We start from the raw sequence: 13,821 nt of genomic DNA, 5'->3' as shown, positions 1-13,821 counted from the left end.
GAGGAATTATTTTCCCATCCATTCCCAGACCTTACCGATGCGCAGACATTCTTGGCATCGGATGAGGAGGTAGCAACAGCCGCCACCCAGCGGTCTGACGACAGTACCCAGATCAGCCCAAGGAGGGTGGTCCCCGCTGTTGCTGCCTACTCCGAGATCTCTAATGTCAGTGGTGGTGAAGGTGACGATGATGACGTGTCGATGGACGTCACGTGGGTGCCCACAAGAGAGGAAGAGGAGGGGAGTTCAGAGGGAGAGACGGAGCAGCAGATAGTGAGGAGAAGGATGAGAAGCAGGCAGAACTCGCAGTGCACAGAAGGCAAAAAGCACACTGCAAATGTATCTGGAGCAAGCCATCCACCATGCACGGTCACAACGGGCGTTCCCAGGACGCCGGCACATGGTTCCGCAGTGTGGGCTTTTTTTAACGTGTCCGCTGCTGACAATAGTGTTGCCATCTGCAGCCTGTGCTGTCAACGCATAAGTCACTGTAAGCCCAACACTCAACTAGGGACGACCGCCTTAAGAAGGCACCTGGCCTCCCATCACCGAGCCCAGTGGGAGCAACACCGTCAGAACCCACAAAGACACACTCCTGGTGCTCCACATCCTGCCTCTTCTCCTTCTCCTCTCTCCTCCGAATTGTCCTCCACTCCACCTTCCACCGTGCCGTTGTCACGTTCATCTGGCAAAAGCAGGCTTCCGTGGCCCAAATGTTCGAGCGTAAAAAGATGATGATGCCGGATAACCCTCTTGCCCAACGGCTGACCACGGGCTTGTCGGAACTGCTAGCCCGCCAACTACTGCCATATAACCTGGTGGACTCGGAGGCCATTGGCACACTGCAATGGAAGGTACCCGGAAGGAAATATTTCTTCCAGAAGGGCATCCCGGAGCTATATGGCCACGTTCAGCGGCAAGTGAATGTATCTCTGGCACACAGTGTCGGTGCCAAGATACATCTGACGACAGACACGTGGTCTAGCAAACAGGGGCAGGGAAGGTACATAACTTTTACTGCCCACTGGGTGAACCTTTTGATGGCCGTCAAGCATGCAACCTGTGGCACCCGTGTGGATTTGGTGTTATCGCCATGGATTGCATGCAGGCCTGTTTCTTCTCCTCCTCCTACTCCATCCTCCGTCTCCTCCTCGGCTGACTCCTCCTTTTCCGCTGCTACCGCCTCTTCCGCTGCACCCCCAAGCTCCCCAGAACCTATTCGACGTGCCAGGTGAGACGTTGCCATGCTGTGCTGCGGCTGTTGTGCCTGGAAGCCAAGAGCCACACCGGTCCTGCACTCCTTTCAGCTCTGCGGTCACAGACCGATCAGTGGCTAACCCCGCTCAATTTGACAGTTGGTAAAGTGGTGTGCGACAACGGTGCCAATCTGCTGAGCGCACTGAAACAGGGCAAAATGACACACGTTCCGTGCATGGCACACGTCTTGAACTTAATTGTGCAGCGATTCGTTGCCAAATACCCCGGGGTTCAGGACGTCTTGCGGCAGGCCAGGAAAATCTGTCGCCATTTTAGAAGATATTACACGGCCATGGCTCGCCTTGCTGACATTCAGCGGAGACACCACTTGCTCGTCAGACGTCTGATTTGTGACTGCCCGACGCGCTGGAACTCCACCTTGTATATGCTTGATAGGCTGCTCCAACAGAAACGTGCAGTTAACGACTACCTGTACGAACTCTGCGGCAGGACAGGTTCTGGGGAGCTTGTTTTTTTTCCACCGCGCTAGTGACTGCTCATGTGTGACACATGCAGACTTCTGCGGCCATTTGATGAGATCACCAAACTTGTCAGTCGCAGCCAGGACTCCATCAGTGACATCGTACCTTACGCCTTCTTTCTGGAGCGTGCATTGCGTCGTGTCATTGATCAAGCCGTCGAGGAGCAGGAAGATGAGGAAGTCTCAATGCTGGATGAATTCCCAGGGGGGGCTACTCCATCTGAGACAAGTCAACAGGAGTCTGAAGAGGAGTCAGAGGAGGATGGTGCTGGGGCGGAGGAGGAGCAAGAAGAGCATGCTTTAAACGTTTCTGGGATCCCTGGTGTTGTCCGTGGCTGGGGGAAGGAGACCGAAGACGACATTATCCTGGACGATGAGCAGGGGGCCTTCATGCTCCAGTGTTTGAAGAGGGACCCCCGTATAAAAAGCATAAGGGGAAAGGACCAGTACTGGGTGGCAACGTACTTAGACCCCCGGTACAATCACAAAAATGGCGGACATGTTACCAGCATCACAGAGGGCTGTCAGAATGCAGCACTTACAGGCCTTGCTTCGAGAAATGCTGCATTCTGCTTTTGCGAGCGCTGGCAGAGGAATTTCCACTCACAGAGAAACAGTTGCGGATACCAATCCAACAGAGCATGCAAGAAGAGGGCGGTTTGAAGATGTGTTGGTCACTTCAGATATCAGATCATTCTTGCAGCCAACCCATCGACAGCCGCCCTCCTGATCCAGCCTCAGGGAGCGCCTACATCGGGTTAACGGACGATGTGGACGCTCTGAGAAGCGAGGAACACCTGGACTACTGGGTGTGCAGACTTGACCTGTGGCCAGAGCTGGCACAATTTGCCATAGAACTGTTGGCTTGCCCCTCGTCCAGTGTTTTGTCCAAAAGGATGTTCAGCGCAGCAGGGGGGACCAATAAGCGCACTCGCCTAGCTCGCCTAGCTCACGACAGTGTGGACAACCTCACATTTCTAAAAATGAACGAGGCATGGATCTCGGAGGAATTCAACACCTGTGAAGACCACGTTTAATTGAATTTCCTCATGCAAGGCCACCAATAACCGCCAACACCCGAAACAAATATTGGTCCCTGTCTTAGGTAAATACAGCGGCATAAAAGGCCTTTTCTGTCCGTTGAATGCTTAATGTTTTGGGCCTCGGAGGAATTCAACACCTGTGACGACCACGTGTTTCAACTATTATCATTAAGGTTTTTTTTCAAGAGGGGGGATTTTGTTAGCCATGTTTTTAATCCAATTTTAGATTTTTAGTTCTTTTAAAGGGCTTCTGTCACCCCACTAAACTGTTTTTTTTTTTTTTTTTGTTACTTAGAATGCCTATAATGTGATTTATGCATACATACTGTAATTAATAATTTCTGTTCAGCAGATTTAGTTAAAAACGTAGTTTTAAAATATGCAAATTACCTTGCTACCAGCAAGTAGGGCGGCTACTTGCTGGTAGCAGCCGCATCCTCCTATCCTAAAGACGCCCCCTCCGCATGTTGATTGACAGGGCCAACGGACGGGATCGTCCTCTGGCTGGCCCTGTCTGCTATCAAGATCTTGCGCCTGCGCCGTAACGGTATTCAGTCGGCGCAGGCGCACTGAGACGCGGACGCTCGCTCGGCCGCTCCTTCCTCAATGCGCCTGCGCCGGGTGTTGATGTGACGTCATCGGCGCAGGCGCATTGAGGATGGAGCTGCCGAGCGAGCGTCCGCCTCTCAGTGCGCCTGCGCCGACTGAATACCGTTACGGCGCAGGCGCGAGATCTTGATAGCAGACAGGGCCAGCCAGAGGACAATCCCGTCCGTTGGCCCTGTCAATCAACATGCGGAGGGGGCGTCTTTAGGATAGGAAGATGCGGCTGCTACCAGCAAGTAGCCGCCCTACTTGCTGGTAGCAAGGTAATTTGCATATTTTAAAACTGCGTTTTTAACAAAATCTGCTGAACAGAAATTATGAATTACAGTATGTATGCATAAATCGCATTATAGGAATTCTAAGTAACCAAAAAAAAAAAACTGTTTAGTGGGGTGACAGAAGCCCTTTAAACATATGTATTTGACCTGTATTTGTACTGGCCTTCAGTAAAATTGATATCCATTAGTCGTCTAATAGACCTCCAGCCACATACTTACTTGTTCTTTTATGTAATTTTTGGGGCCTGTAGTTCACTGGCCTGCTGGAAAATTGATATCCAATGACCATGTAATCTACCTCCAGCCACATACTTACTTGTTCTTTTCTGTCCGCTAAATCCATAATTTTCTGAGGAATTTGATAAAAAAGCATAGGCCCACACACCACGACAAGGTTGCCTCCTTGAGTGGGAACCTACTCTAAATTTGCCGCAGCCCTGCGTGGTGACCGCCGGCGCCACAGCACCGCACCAACAGGCAGCGGGACCCAGCAGTCAAACAGCACCTCCGCTGTCTGGCAAAGCCATTAATTGCCAAAGAGAGCAAAACTAACCCTAAAATGTTCTTTGATTATATAAATGGTAAAAAGCATAAAGCTGAAGGTGTCAGCCCTCTACAGAGTGATGAGGGGGGAGTTGCAGAAAACGATGAGGAGAAAGCAAAGCTATTAAATATTTTTTTCTCCACTGCAGGGGCGTAGCTAGGCTAAAACATTCAGGGCCTGGGCCCCTGCTGTTTTGTCCCAAGCCCCGAATGCACTGCCTGCCAGGCAGATACAACGGCAATACAATTTAATATAATGCACTGCAAGATCTGAAGGACCTGTGATGACATCACAGGTCACGTGATCAGTGCAGAAGGCAGGGGTTGAGAAGGACCTGAGATTATGTCACCATCATGTGACCAGTGCAGGAGAGGCCTGCAGTGAGGAGAAGTCCTGGGAAAGAAGCTGTGGTGATGTCTGCTACATGAGGAGAGGTAAGTGAAGGGAGAGGCAGAGCAATGCTGGGAGTTGTGGTTATTTAACTGGGACTGTATGTTGGGGCTGAAGGGAGGGATGTTATCATGGGACTAAATGTTCAGGAGTGATGTTATTTACATAGGGCTGTATATTGATGGTGGCTGGGGGAGGGAGTGATTTACATGGGACTGTATGTTAGATAAGACTGGGTAGGGGGTGATGTTATTACATGGGACTGTATATTGATGGTGGCTGGGGGAGGGAGTGATATTTACATGGGACTGTATATTGATGGTGGCCGGGGAAGGGAGTCATGGTATATACATGAGGCTGTAAGTTGAAGGAGGGTGTGAGAGGGGGTGATGTTATTTACATGGGACTGTATATTGATGGTGGCTGGGGGAGGGAGTTATATAATTTACATGGGACTGTATATTGATGGTGGCTGGGGGAGGGAGTGATATTTACATGGGACTGTATGTTGATGGCGGCTGTGGGAGGGAGTGATGTTATTTACATGGGCCTGTATGTTGGAAGAGGCAGGAGAGGGGGTGGTGTTATTTACATGAGACTGTATGTTGAAGGTGGCTGGGGAGGGGGTGATGTTATTTACATGGAACTGTATATTGGAGGGGGCTGTAGACAAAGAGGGATGTTATTTACATGGGACTGTATGTTGATGGTGGCTGTGGGAGGGAGTGATGTTTACATGGGACTGTATGCTGAAGGTGGCGGGGGACGGGGTGATGTTATTTACATGGGACTGTATATTGGAGGGGGCTGGAGAGATGGTGTGATGTTATTTACACCGGACTGTATGTTGATTGCGCCTGGAGAGGGGGTGGTGTTATTTACATGGGACTCTATGGTGGAGGGAGGAAAATAGTGTTATTTACATGGGACTGTATGGTGCAGGGGCTGAGGAATTATAATTTGTGAGGACACTAAGAGGAGGAATATAACTACAGGGGGCACTGCAGGGGAGAGCATTATAACAGGAGGGGGCAATATAAATACTGGGGGCATTTTAAATTCAGGGGACATTAGGCGTTCTTATTACTACTGGGGGCTCTGTAGGAGGGATCCGCATTATTTCTACAAAGAGCACTATGGGGGCCTTATTACTACTGAGGGGGTCTATGAGGGCATTATCACTACTGGAGGGCTCTTCTACTAATGGGGAGCATTATCACTGTTGGGTGCACTGTAGGGGGCAGTATTACTAATGAGGACACTCTAGAAGGGAATTACTATTTGTGGGACTATGATGAGCACTATTTCTATGGGGGGGGGGGGGGGGGGGGGGGGTTCTGTACAGCACTCATTTTTCTTCAGGATAGTATTTGGGTGTTGGGGAGCACAGCGAGAAGCAGGAGAACACTGTGGGGACACCAGGTTAGGAGATGATAGAAATGTGAGGAAGCTAAGATGTCCGTGTGTCACACTCTGCAGAGACGAGGCACAGCTAAGAGAAGTTGTCTGAACCGAGTGGAGAAGATGATGACAGAGAAGATCTACATCAGAGGAGACATCACCTGGAGGCACCGTATGTGACAGGTATGTGCTGCTGTATAGCGAGTACAGCAAAATGCAGCGTGCGCGGGGAGGGTTGACTTAGGCTACTTTCACACTAGAGGTAGCCTTCTCTGGCAGGCTGTTCTGGCGGGTGAGCAGCCTGCCGGATCTGTGCTTCCGCTAGTGCACCATGCAGCCGGAAGTCCGCTCCGGCCCCATTCACTATAATGTGAATTATAGTGAATGGGGCCAGATCGGACATCTAGCGGCACGATGCACTAGCGGTAGCACGGATCTGGCAGGCTGTTCCCCTGCCAGAACAGTGTTAAAGTAGCCTTAGAGAACTGGGCCATATTCATTGGGGCTTTGCCCCGGATGCTTTGGGACCCTAGCAACGCCCCTGCTCCACTGTATTCACTGTGTAAAATAAATTGTCAGATGAAATGCAGAATGTAAAAGTACATTTCCCATTAAAAGTGCCCTGTCTGACCCTGGAAGAAGTACAACAGCCTCTTAAAAAGATTAAAATAGACAAATCGCCAGGACCAGATGGCATACACCCCCGTATCCTAATAGAATGAAGTAATGTCATAGCCAGACCCCTATTTCTGATATTTGCGGACTCTATACTGACAAGGAGAGTTCCACAGGATTTGCGCATAGCAAATGTGGTGCCAATATTCAAAAAGGGTCCAAAAACAGAGCCCGGAAACTATAGACCGGTAAGTTTAACATCTGTTGTGGGTAAACTGTTTGAAGGTTTTCTAAGAGATGCTATCTTGGAGGAACTCAATGATAACAAGCAAATAACATCATATCAGCATGGCTTCATGAGGGATCGGTCATACCAAACTAATTTAATCAGTTTCTATGAGGAGGTGAGTTCTAGACTTGACAGCGGCGAATCAATGGATGTCGTATATCTGGACTTCTCCAAAGCATTTGACACTGTACCGCATAAAAGGTTAGTATATAAAATGAGAATGCTCAGACTGGGAGAAAACGTCTGTAAGTGGGTAAGTAACTGGCTGAGTGATAGAAAACAGAGGGTGGTTATTAACGGTACACACTCAGATTGGGTCACTGTCACTAGTGGAGTACCTCAGGGGTCAGTATTGGGCCCTATTCTCTTCAATATATTTATTAATGATCTTGTAGAAGGCTTGCACAGTAAAGTATCAATTTTTGCAGAAGACACTAAACTGTGTAAAGTAATTAACACAGAAGAGGACAGTATACTGTATATATATATATATATACTACAGGGGACAGTATACTGTATATATATACACTACAGAGGACAGTATACTGTATATATACTACAGAGGACAGTATACTGTATATATACTACAGAGGACAGTATACTGTATATATGTACTACAGAGGACAGTATACTGTATATACACTACAGAGGACAGTATACTGTATATATATATACTACAGAGGACAGTATACTGTATATATATATACTACAGAGGACAGTATACTGTATATATATATACTACAGAGGACAGTATACTGTATATATTACAGAGGACAGTATACTGTATATATATATACTACAGAGGACAGTATACTGTATATATACTACAGAGGACAGTATACTACTACAGAGGGATCTGGATAGACTGGAGGTTTGGGCAGATAAGTGGCAGATGAGGTTTAACACTGAGAAATGTAAAGTTATGCACATGGGAAGGAATAATGCAAGTCGCCAGTACATACTAAATGGTAAAACACTCGGTAACACTGACATGGAAAAGGATCTAGGAATTTTAATAAACAGCAAACTAAGCTGCAAAAACCAGTGTCAGGCAGCTGCTGCCAAGGCCAATAAGATAATGGGTTGCATCAAAAGGGGCATAGATGCCGGTGATGAGAACATATTCCTACCACTTTACAAATCACTGGTCAGACCACACATGGAGTACTGTGTACAGTTCTGGGCTCCTGTGAACAAGGCAGACATAGCAGAGCTGGAGAGGGTCCAGAGGAGGGCAACTAAAGTAGTAATAACTGCAATAGGGCAACTACAATACCCTGAAAGATTATCAACATTAGGGTTATTCACTTTAGAAAAAAAGACGACTGAGGGGAGATCTAATTACTATGTATAAATATATCAGGGGTCAGTACAGAGATCTATCCCATCATCTATTTATCCCCAGGACTGTGACGAGGGGACATCCTCTGCGTCTGGAGGAAAGAAGGTTTGTACACAAACATAGAAGAGGATTCTTTACGGTAAGAGCAGTGAGACTATGGAGCTCTCTGCCTGAGGAGGTGGTGATGGTGAGTACAATAAAGGAATTCAAGAGGGGCCTGGATGTATTTCTGGAGTGTAATAATATTACAGGCTATAGCTACTAGAGAGGGGTCGTTGATCCAGGGAGTTATTCTGATGCCTGATTGGAGTCGGGAAGGAATTTTTTATTCCCCTAAAGGGAGGAAAATTGGCTTCTACCTCACAGGGTTTTTTTGCCTTCCTCTGGATCAACTTGCAGGATAACAGGCCGAACTGGATGGACAAATGTCTTTTTTCGGCCTTATAAACTATGTCACTATATAAGATCCCAACCAGCGCAGCCGTGTGCATTCTGAGCTTAGACACTGATGTGGGTGGACGACTGTCGGAGAGCAGAGAGTGCTTCTCTGTAGACACACAATGCAGCTAGTTTAGGGTCAGACAGGGACAGTGTCAGAGAAGATATAGGTAGATGATAGAGACAGGACAAGGTTAGACTAAGTCAGTGCTTCTCAATTATTTTCTGTCATGCCCCCCCCCCCCCCCCCCTAGGAAGAAGAAAACATTTCGCGCCCCCCGCGCGACTGTAAATAGTATCATTTGTCTATAAAATTGTTATAAGTACACCTCTGCATAACACTGTATCCTTATTAACGTATAAGAGAATAAAAAAAGAAAGAAATGTGGATCGGACACACACTTATGGGGGGATCTGTGGATGACGGACACTTATGGGGGGATCTGTGGATGACGGACACTTATGGGGGGATCTGTGGATGACGGACACTTATGGGGGGATCTGTGGATGACGGACACTTATGGGGGGATCTGTGGATGACGGACACTTATGGGGGGATCTGTGGATGACGGACACTTATGGGGGGATCTGTGGATGACGGACACTTATGGGGGGATCTGTGGATGACGGACACTTATGGGGGGATCTGTGGATGACGGACACTTATGGGGGGATGTGTGGATGACGGACACTTATGGGGGGATGTGTGGATGACGGACACTTATGGGGGGATGTGTGGATGACGGACACTTATGGTGGGATCTGTGGATGACGGACACTTATGGGGGGATCTGTGGATGACGGACACTTATGGGGGGGATCTGTGGATGACGGACACTTATGGGGGGATCTGTGGATGACGGACACTTATGGGGGGATCTGTGGATGACGGACACTTATGGGGGGATCTGTGGATGACGGACACTTATGGGGGGATCTGTGGATGATGGACACTTATGGGGGGATCTGTGGATGACGGACACTTATGGGGGGGATCTGTGGATGACGGACACTTATGGGGGGATCTGTGGATGACGGACACTTATGGGGGGATCTGTGGATGACGGACACTTATGGGGGGATCTGTGGATGACAGTCACTTATGGGGGATCTGTGTATGACGGACACTTATGGGGGGATCTGTGGATGACGGACACTTATGGGGGGATCTGTGGATGACGGACACTTATGGGGGGATCTGTGGATGACGGACACTTATGGGGGGATCTGTGGATGACGGACACTGTTATGGGGGGATCTGTGGATGACGGACACTTATGGGGGGATCTGTGGATGACGGACACTTATGGGGGGATCTGTGGATGACGGACACTTATGGGGGGATCTGTGGATGACGGACACTTATGGGGGGATCTGTGGATGACGGACACTTATGGGGGGATCTGTGGAGGACGGACACTTATGGGGGGATCTGTGGAGAACGGACACTTATGGGGGGATCTGTGGATGACGGACACTTATGGGGGGATCTGTGGATGACGGACACTTATGGGGGGATCTGTGGATGACGGACACTTATGGGGGGATCTGTGGATGACGGACACTTATGGGGGGATCTGTGGATGACGGACACTTATGGGGGGATCTGTGGATGACGGACACTTATGGGGGGATCTGTGGATGACGGACACTTATGGGGGGATCTGTGGATGACGGACACTTATGGGGGATCTGTGGATGACGGACACTTATGGGGGGATCTGTGGATGACGGACACTTATGGGGGGATCTGTGGATGACGGACACTTATGGGGGGATCTGTGGATGACGGACACTTATGGGGGGATCTGTGGATGACGGACACTTATGGGGGGATCTGTGGATGACGGACACTTATGGGGGGATCTGTGGATGACGGACACTTATGGGGAGATCTGTGGATGACGGACACTTATGGGGGGATCTGTGGATGACGGACACTTATGGGGGATCTGTGGATGACGGACACTTATGGGGGGATCTGTGGATGACGGACACTTATGGGGGGATCTGTGGATGACGGACACTTATGGGGGGATCTGTGGATGACGGACACTTATGGGGGGATCTGTGGATGACGGACACTTATGGGGGATCTGTGGATGACGGACACTTATGGGGGGATCTGTGGATGACGGACACTTATGGGGGATCTGTGGATGACGGACACTTATGGGGGGATCTGTGGATGACAGACACTTATGGGGGATCTGTGGATGACGGACACTTATGGGGGGATCTGTGGATGACGGACACTTATGGGGGGATCTGTGGATGACGGACACTTATGGGGGGATCTGTGGATGACGGACACTTATGGGGGGATCTGTGGATGACGGACACTTATGGGGGGATCTGTGGATGATGGACACTTATGGGGGGATCTGTGGATGATGGACACTTATGGGGGGATCTGTGGATGACGGACACTTATGGGGGGATCTGTGGATGATGGACACTTATGGGGGGATCTGTGGATGATGGACACTTATGGGGGGATCTGTGGATGACGGACACTTATGGGGGGATCTGTGGATGACGGACACTTATGGGGGGATCTGTGGATGACGGACACTTATGGGGGGATCTGTGGATGACGGACACTTATGGGGGGGATCTGTGGATGACGGACACTTATGGGGGGGATCTGTGGCTGGCACTGTTATATATGTGCCATCCACAGACCCCCCACCCCATAACAGTGCCATCCACAGACCCCCACCCCTTAACTGTGCCATCCACAGATTCCGTGTGCCCGCCGCCGCCGTTTAAAGTTATTAAACATGCCCCCCTCACTCCTAATAGTACCGTATATCCGAATTTCTTCTGTATAATGCCGGCAGGTGGGCTGGGCGGCCGGCGCGTCCCTCAGTGACGTCACTTGTCTGCGCCGCCTGCTTCATTCATAAAGCAGGCGGCGCAGGCACGTGACATCACTGAGGGACGCGCCGGCCGCCCGGCCTGCCTGCCGGCATTATACAGAAGAAATTCGCACACCCCAAAGGCTAGCCCTGAACGAGCCCCCCTTTACGGGGGCCGCCCCACTATTTGAGAAGCACTGGATTAAGGGTAGTGCTTGCACTACATATCAATATTTAAAGCTACAGTACTGTTTTTTTTCTTTCTTAATGTATAGGAGCCACCTAGCAACCCAATTAACATAAACAAATTAATAAATGTACTAGCTGTTGTTTTTATGCATTATGTTTGCACATTATAGTTACTCAGGACTTAAATGGTGCTCATTTAAAAAAAAAACAAAAAAACTATTGTTAACTTTCTTAAATTAGTGACTTTACAAAACCTGATGCATTTTCCAGCACCCCAGTCACTGTATATTGTACTGGACTCTGAGCAATTGACCGTTCTTTTGTATATTTATTTTCTTTAACATAACACCAAACCTATTGCTACTCACCGATAATTTTTTTAGGCCACTTGTTCAAAACATATCAATGGTTTTTTCAATACCACTGTGTGTATAAACTCCGGCAGACATCTTCCCCCAAAAGGGATCATTTTTGGACCGTTTTCTAATTCCTCAGACAGAGGAATGTGTCATAAAACAGGCAGCTTGTTACCACCGCCTGCCATCTGTTCACCCATGGCTATAGATGTCACTGTCACTCTGACAACATTACTAATGCTGTCTTAGCATTAAACATCTTGAAAGGGGTTGGATACAGAATGTCATAAACAACGTTTCAGGGCTATCAAGGCACATTTGATTCAAGTCCAGATTATATGTTGCTGAATTCAATCTGCTGATTCATATGAACCAAACAACAAGAAATTCACTCATCTCTAATAATGACAATGCCTCAGCAACTCGATAGTGCTGAAATAATATAGTACAGTGCCCCCGTAACTACACAGTGCCAAATAATACAATACAGTGCCCCCGTAACTACACAGTGCCAAATAATACAATACAGTGTCCCAGTAACTATACAGAGCCCAAAAAATACAATACAGTGCCGCAGTAACTATACAGAGCTCATATAATACAATACAGTGCCCCCGTAACTACACAGTGCCAAATAATACAATACAGTGCCCCCGTAACTACACAGTGCCAAATAATACAATACAGTGCCCCCGTAACTACACAGTGCCAAATAATACAATACAGTGCCCCCGTAACTACACAGTGCCAAATAATACAATGCAGTGCCCCCGTAACTACACAGTGCCAAATAATACAATGCAGTGCCCCCGTAACTATGCAGAGCTCTAATAATACAATAAAGTGCCTAAGTAACTATACGGAGTATAATACAATACAGTGCCCCAGTAACTATACAGAGCTCATATAATACAATACAGTGCCCCAGTAACTATACAGAGCTCATATAATACAATACAGTGCCCCGGTAACTATACAGAGCTGAAATAATACAATACAGTGCCCCAGTAACTATACCGTGCTCAAATAATACAATACAGTGTCCCAGTAACTATACAGAGCTCAAATAATACAATACAGTGCCCAGGTAACTATACAGAGCTCAAATAATACAATACAGTGTCCCAGTAACTATACAGAGCTCAAATAATACAATACAGTGCCCCAGTAACTATACAGAGCTCATATAATACAATACAGTGCCCCAGTAACTATACAGAGCTCTAATAATACAATACAGTGCTCCAGTAACTATACAGTGCTCAAAAAATACAATAAAGTGCACCGGTAACTATACAGTGCTCAAATAATACAATATAGTGCCCAGTGACTATACAGAGCTCAAATAATGCAATACAGTGCTCCAGTAACTATACAGAGCTCATATAATACAATACAGTGCCCCAGTAACTATACAGAGCTCATATAATACAATACAGTGCCCTAGTAACTATACAGAGCTCACATAATACAATGCAGTGCCCCAGTAACTATACAGAGCTCAAATAATACAATACAGTGCCCTAGTAACTATACAGTGCTCAAAAAATACAATAAAGTGCCCCAGTAACTATACAGTGCCCAAATAATACAATACAGTGCCCCAGTAACTATACAGAGCTCAAATAATACAATACAGTACCCCAATAACTATACAGAGCTCATATAATACAATACAGTGCCCCGGTAACTATACAGAGCTCAAATAATACAATGCAGTGCCCTAGTAAC

Source organism: Bufo bufo, chromosome 3, assembly GCF_905171765.1.
Source record: "Bufo bufo chromosome 3, aBufBuf1.1, whole genome shotgun sequence".
Lineage (NCBI taxonomy): Eukaryota > Metazoa > Chordata > Amphibia > Anura > Bufonidae > Bufo > Bufo bufo.
This window is presented reverse-complemented; position numbering follows the sequence as displayed.